The sequence below is a fragment of the Dendrobates tinctorius genome, unplaced genomic scaffold (genome assembly GCF_039654945.1).
Source record: "Dendrobates tinctorius isolate UK_male_01 unplaced genomic scaffold, ASM3965494v1 ptg000111l, whole genome shotgun sequence".
Lineage (NCBI taxonomy): Eukaryota > Metazoa > Chordata > Amphibia > Anura > Dendrobatidae > Dendrobates > Dendrobates tinctorius.
The window spans coordinates 43,795,524-43,802,500 of NW_027361779.1; the positions used below are offsets into that span (position 1 = coordinate 43,795,524).

General features: G+C 49.2%; 1 protein-coding gene across 2 annotated transcripts in view; it reads left to right on the forward strand.

The window, feature by feature from the left end:
• The window catches only part of PHIP (PHIP subunit of CUL4-Ring ligase complex), a 412,470-nt gene that overhangs the window by 160,550 nt on the left and 244,943 nt on the right, over positions 1-6,977 (forward strand). The window lies entirely within an intron of this gene.

Genomic DNA, 6,977 nt, shown 5'->3' on the forward strand with positions numbered 1-6,977 from the left:
TATGTATATGCAGTGTGTGTGTGTGTGTGTATATATATGTATGTGTGTGTGTGTGTGTGTGTGTATATATATATATATATATATATATATATATATATATATATATATATGTATATGTGTATGTATATATATGTGTGTGTGTGTATATATGTGTGTGTGTATGTGTATATATATATATATATATATATATATATATATATATATATAATATTATATTAGTGATAAAACACTCCGGGATCGCCTTTGCTGGGGTCAAAGGTCACGTGCGTTCAGCAGGAAACTCAGGCGCAGAGCTGGGATTCGGGTATAACTGACACTGGGTCAGGTTTATTAACGGTGACAGCAATGCATAAAGAAAAAAACATAAAACAAATCCTTGCCTGTCCGGCACTAACTAAACAAGGTACAACCGAACTACCAACTGGCGGGCTTCTCCCGTCCAGCCAAACCACAGTTGCAGTGGGCACTGCTTTCACTCACGTGTGTCTCTCACACAGACAGGCTCTCTGTGTTCCCAGGCTGAGACCCTCACACACCCACCTGGCATCCTTTTATATACGCCTCCCATTATTCATTAGTAACCAGGTGCGATACTGACCAGACTAGGCCACATAGGAAAGGTATCTGGGCGAGATATACCTGCTCTCATCCACTATTCCCACATGATTCTCACATATCCCCCCCCCCTCTGCTCAGACCACTCTGGTCGAGCAATGACACCCGCCAAACAGTGCACTCGGACAGGGCATCTGCATTCCCCATCTGTACCCCTGGGCGGTGCTCCACCGTAAAAGTGTAGGCCTGCAGGGCAAGGAACCACCGGGTCACCCGGCTATTCCGTTCCTTGTTCAAGTGCATCCACTTGAGAGGGGCATGGTCAGTGATCAGCCTGAACTTTCGGCCCACCAGGTAATATTTTAGGGCCTCTAGAGCCCACTTAATGGCTAGGCACTCTTTTTCTATGACTGCATAGTTTTTGCTCATGTTTGTTCAGCTTCCTGCTGAGATAGAGGACTGGGTGTTCCACTCCGTCCCTCACTTGTGACAGTACGGCCCCGATACCGGTATCAGAGGCATCCGTTTGTACCACAAACTCGCTGCAGAAGTCCGGAGTCACCAGTACTGGTTGAGAGCAAAGTGCCCGTTTTAGGCTATGGAAGGCTTCTTCAGCCTCTAAACTCCATTTAATCATGATGGAGTCTTTCCCTTTTGTAAGATCTGTCAGGGGGGTAGCGATGGCTGCAAAATTGGGTATGAACCGGCGATAATAGCCGGCGATCCCCAGAAAGGCTTGCACCTGCGTCTTGTAGACAGGTTGCGGCCAGTCCTGAACCGCCTGAATCTTATCGAGCTGGGGTTTAACAATACCCCTCCCAATTACATACCCCAAACACTGGGCTTCTTCTAGCCCGATGTGACATTTCTTGGGGTTCGCGGCTAGACCTGCCTCCCACAGGTCGTCAATCACAGCTTGTACCTTCTGGAGAGGAGTCTCCCAGTCCAAGCTGTAAATGACAATGTCATCCAAATAGGCCGAAGCGTACTGCCTATGTGGCCTCAGGACTCGATCCATCAGTCTCTGGAAGGTCGCCGGTGCTCCGTGCAGTCCAAACGGCATATACACATGCTGAAATAGACCTTCCGGCGTAGCAAATGCCGTCTTTTCTCTGGCAGCCTTCGCCAGAGGGATCTGCCAATACCCCTTTGTTAGGTCTAGGGTCGTAATATACCGGGCTTTTCCTAACCGATCTATTAACTCATCGACCCGGGGCATAGGGTAGGCATCAAATTTTGAGACTGCATTCAGTTTCCTGAAGTCATTGCAGAACCGGATGGTGCCGTCCGGTTTAGGAATTAGCACAATCGGGCTGGACCAAGCACTGTGCGACTCCTCAATGACTCCTAACTCTAACATTGCCTTCACTTCTTGGGAAACTGCTTCACGGCGCTCCCGGGATTCGGTAGGGTTTTACGTGAACTGTGACACCAGGTTCCGTTACGATGTCATGTTTCATTAGCGTAGTCTGCCCGGGTTTTTCTGAGAAAAACTTTTGGTTGTGAAGTAGAAACTGCCTGACCTCAGTCTTTTGCCGCTCCGAGAGAGTCTCTGCAACCCGTACCTCCGGTACGGTATGCGAGCAGATGGGACGGGCCCGCTCCGCTGAGAAGGCAGACCGATCTTTCCAGGGTTTTATCAGATTTACATGATAAATCTGTTCAGGTTTCCGTTTACCTGCCTGGTATACTTTGTAATTTACTTCACCAACTCTTTCCTTAATCTCAAAGGGGCCCTGCCACTTTGCCAGGAACTTACTGTCCACCGTGGGGACCAGGATCAACACCCTATCTCCGGGTGCAAACGTACGGATCTTGGCGCCCCTATCATAGATTCTTTTTGGGCTCCTTGAGTCTGCATCATGTGTTCTTTGACGATAGGCATAACAGCCGCAATATGGTCCTGCATTTGTGTGACGTGATCTATCACCGTTTTAAACGGAGTGACCTGACCCTCCCAGGTTTCTTTTGCAACGTCTAACAATCCGCGAGGACGTCGGGCGTACAATAACTCGAAAGGCGAGAATCCCGTGGAAGACTGGGGTACTTCCCTGATGGCAAAAAGCAAATACGGAAGTAAATAGTCCCAGTTCTTCCCATCCTTGTCTATCACCTTTCTCAGCATCTGCTTCAGAGTTTTATTGAACCGTGCGACCAACCCGTCTGTTTGAAGGTGATACACGGATGTGCGTAACGGTTCGATTTGTAACAATCGGCAGAGCTCCTTCATTACCCTGGACATAAAGGGGGTCCCCTGGTCGGTGAGTATCTGTTTGGGTATACCGACCCGACTAAAGACATGCACCAGTTCCTTGGCAATCGTCTTGGTGGCCGTGTTACGAAAAGGGATGGCCTCCGGGTAATGAGTGGCATAATTCAAGATGACCAGGATATGTTGGTGTCCACGTGCAGACCGTGGAAGGGGCCCAACTAAATCCATCCCAATCCTTTCAAACGGGACTTCAATAATAGGTAGGGGTACCAAAGGGCTACAGAACCGGGGCTTAGGTGCAGAGGCTTGGCAGTCAGGACAAGACTCACAATATATACGAATATCGTGATGCATGCCTGGCCAAACAAAACAATGTAATATCCTTTCGGTGGTTTTCTGGTCTTCCAGGTGACCTCCCATCAAATGTTCGTGGGCCAGGTCCAGCACCTGCCGCCGGTAGGGTTTTGGCACGACTAATAGTTGCACCGTGTCTTCCCCCTTTTTCTCTCTCTGATAGAGTAAATCATTCTCCAGGACCATGTAAGGATATGCCCGCCTAGAGCCAGGTTCTACGGGTACCCCATTTATCACTTTTACATTTGTCCTAGCCTGAGAAAGGGTAGGATCCTTTATTTGCTCGCTTTGGAAGTCATCTTTCTGAACTTCTAAATCCGGCAAACGGGGAGGTGGACGGCTGTCTGCTTCCTCCTCTTCCCCGGTCTCCTCCGTATCACCCGCCATGACTGAAAACGGGAACTGCAGGTCATTTCCAGCAGACTCTTCCCTCGAGTCTTCCGGGGAGATCTCTTCCAGGGGTTCGGGACCCACACGCGCCCTGGGAGAAGAATCATGTACACTATTACCCTGGGGTATCAACTGATTCTCCCACAATTGCCAGAAGTGGGGAAAATCCCGGCCCAGAATAAGATTATGCAACAACGCCGGGACGAGTCCCACTTTATGTTGCACAGACCCATAGGAAGTAGTAATGCATATGACCGTGGTGAGGTATCAACAGGTGTCTCCATGCACACACGTTACAGAAAATTTGTCTGATGGTCCAGTCGGGGCTGACACCAGACTGGCCTTCACCAGAGTCACCACACATCCCGAGTCTAACAATGCCACCACATTTTTTCCATCAACAGTTAAATCACACAAGTGTTTCTCCACATCCTTTTGACCAGCATTCACACTCACTACCTGTGCAACCATAGACATGCGGTTTTTAGAGTCTGTGACGTCGCACTGCATGGGTTCAGCAGTGACTGGACAGTTCGCAGCAATGTGGCCCATCTCTTGGCAGCGGAAACACCTAATGGGCCCCTTGCTTAGACCATAGTTTGTTACTCTCAGCCTCGCAGTGCGGGTAGTCCCGTTTTCCTCCCCCACTGTCTTAGGGATTTTTCCTTCTCCCCTACTCCCTGGAACAGTCTTACCGGTTCCACGTGGAGATGATGAAGAACGAGGTGGGGTAGCGTCATCTCGGAGTCCTTCTGCCACGGAGTAACGTTCAACCAGATCCACCAGTTGATCTGCCGTCGTGGGATTTCCATGGCTTACCCACTTCCTCAGGGCTGGCGGCAGGGCTCTCAGGTATTTGTCCATGACGACTCTCTGGATTATCTCTGGTGCTGTCAACGCCTCATGTTGTAGCCACTTCTTCGTCACGTGGATCAGGTCGAACATCTGTGACCGCGGTGGTTTATCCGGCTGATAAGTCCATTGATGCACTCTCTGTGCACGGACAGCGGTCGTCACTCCCAGCCGGGCCAAGATCTCGGCTTTTAATTTGTCAAAGTCCTGCGCAGCTTCAGCTTCTAAGTCATAATACGCCCTTTGGGCCTCACCGGAAAGAAACGGGGCAATCAGGCCGGCCCATCGTGCCTTTGGCCATTTTTCTCGCACCGCCGTCCGTTCAAACGTGGTCAGGTATGCCACGACGCCATCTTCGGTCGTCATCTTCTGCCAGTACCGGCTCACGTGAATCACTCTCGACTCGGCTTCCAGGTTAACCTCAGGTAAGCTTGCCAGACGCTGCGCCACCTGCTGGAGAAGCGAACGATCGGTAGCTGTCATGTCCACCAACTCCTTGAGCTGGGCCATCATCACCCGATTAGCTTCTTGCTGGACGGTGGTGGACTGTACCAGCGCTTTCACCACGTCCTCCATGCTCATGCTTCTCACGTGATGCCCGCATTCTCCACCACAATGTGATTTAACACTCCGGGATCGCCTTTGCTGGGGTCAAAGGTCACGTGCGTTCAGCATGAAACTCAGGCGCAGAGCTGGGATTCGGGTATAACTGACACTGGGTCAGGTTTATTAACGGTGAAAGCAATGCATAAAGAAAAAAACATAAATCCTTGCCTGTCCGGCACTAACTAAACAAGGTACAACCTTACTACCAACTGGCGGGCTTCTCCCGTCCAGCCAAACCACAGTTGCAGTATATATATACTAATTTATATATGCAGTGTATATATATATATATATAATTTTCATTGGTAATCAATGAAATTTGGTGATGAGTGCTATTGTGATATTGTGGCTTAATTTGTGGATGTGTAAGCAACAGAACTTATCTTTTTTCTATTGATCGGCCATACCATGCTTCCTATACAATGACACTGATGCCATTTTTCTTTTTTTATGTGGGCTTAACCCCTTAACGACTTATGACATTTATATCTGTCATAGTTCGCCTCCCCCTCTTTGGTGCGAATTCCGGCACTAAGCCTGCACCTTTTCCGGCACATAACAGCTGATCTGATCAGCTTTTATATGCCCTTAACAGCCACTATCAATCTCTGACAGCGGCATTTAACTCGCGCAAACCGAATGTGCGTCTTGGCTCTATGCATTGGCGCCCGTCATATGATCGCGGCCGAGATGGTTTGTTGACATGACAACCAGGGGTATACAGGAGACCCCTGTGGTTTTCATTGACGAACTGCTGTGAGTGCCACCCAGTGGTCAGCACTCATAGCAGATGAGCATTTTTGTTAGCGCTAGCAATCAGATAATGGCAGCTTCTAGTCTCCCATGGAGTGCAGAGTCTGTTCTTGGGCAGGGACATCATGATGGACCGATGATGGGCGGTGCCCAGACACAGGACAGGCATGATGGACGGATGGTAGGAGGCTGATACAGGGGGACACACCATACCTATGGCTCACATTAAAGGTATGAGGAGCTATTTATAAAAGTTGATATTTCAGCGTTACTAGTGGTCAGAAAAATAAGAGCCACCTTCACAGAATGCAGCCTTAGTGCTGCTGAAAGTGGCTCTTTAACTGAAAAACGCCCTGGGGGGGGGTGACAGGTTACCTTTAGGCTGTGTGCCCGCGATGCGATTTTTTGCCGCGATTTTCAGCACGAAAACGTTTAAAAATCGTGTACAGAACGCACCCCATGCATTCCTATGGCATTCTGCACATGCTGTGCTAATGCTGCGCTTTTTTCCGCGGCGGAATCGCATCGCGGAAAAAATCGCAGCACGCTCCTTCTTTTGGGCGGAATCGCAAAGAATTGCCACAATTCCGCACCCATAGGAATGCTTGAGAATCGCTTACTTCCCGCCTGTGGCTATGCCCACTATGCAGGAAGTTAAGCGTCTCATGTACGGTTGGTACCCACGGTGTGGAGGAGAGGAGTCTGTCCTCCAGGCCCTGGGTACCATACCCCTGTAAAAAAAAGAATAAAAAATAAAAAATCGGGGTATATTTACCTTCCGGCGTCCCGCGCTGCATTCCCGGCCTAAGCGTTCCCAGTAATGCCTTGCGGCAAGGTCCTGTGATAACGTAGTCTGCGTGACTCTAGCGGTCTCGCGAGATCGCTGTAGTAACGCGAGACCAATGTCATCACAGGTCTCGAAAGGAATCGCTGGGAACGCTGTGGCCCGGGAATGCAGAGCGGGACGTGGGAAGGTAAATATACCCCGATTTTTTTATTTTTTTTTATCATTTTTAACATTTTATCTCTTACTATTGACGCCGCATAGGCGGCCTCAATAGTAAAAACCTGGTCACACTTGTCAAACACTATGTTTGACGAGTGTGACCAACCTGTCAATCACTTTCCAAGCGATGCTTCAAATCGCTTGGAAAATGCTTGAGAAAATCGCGGCAAAATTGCGCAGAAAAAAAAGCGCGATTTCTGGGAAGGAGTCTGGTTTTTAGTGTGCGTTTTAAAACGCAACGTGGGCACA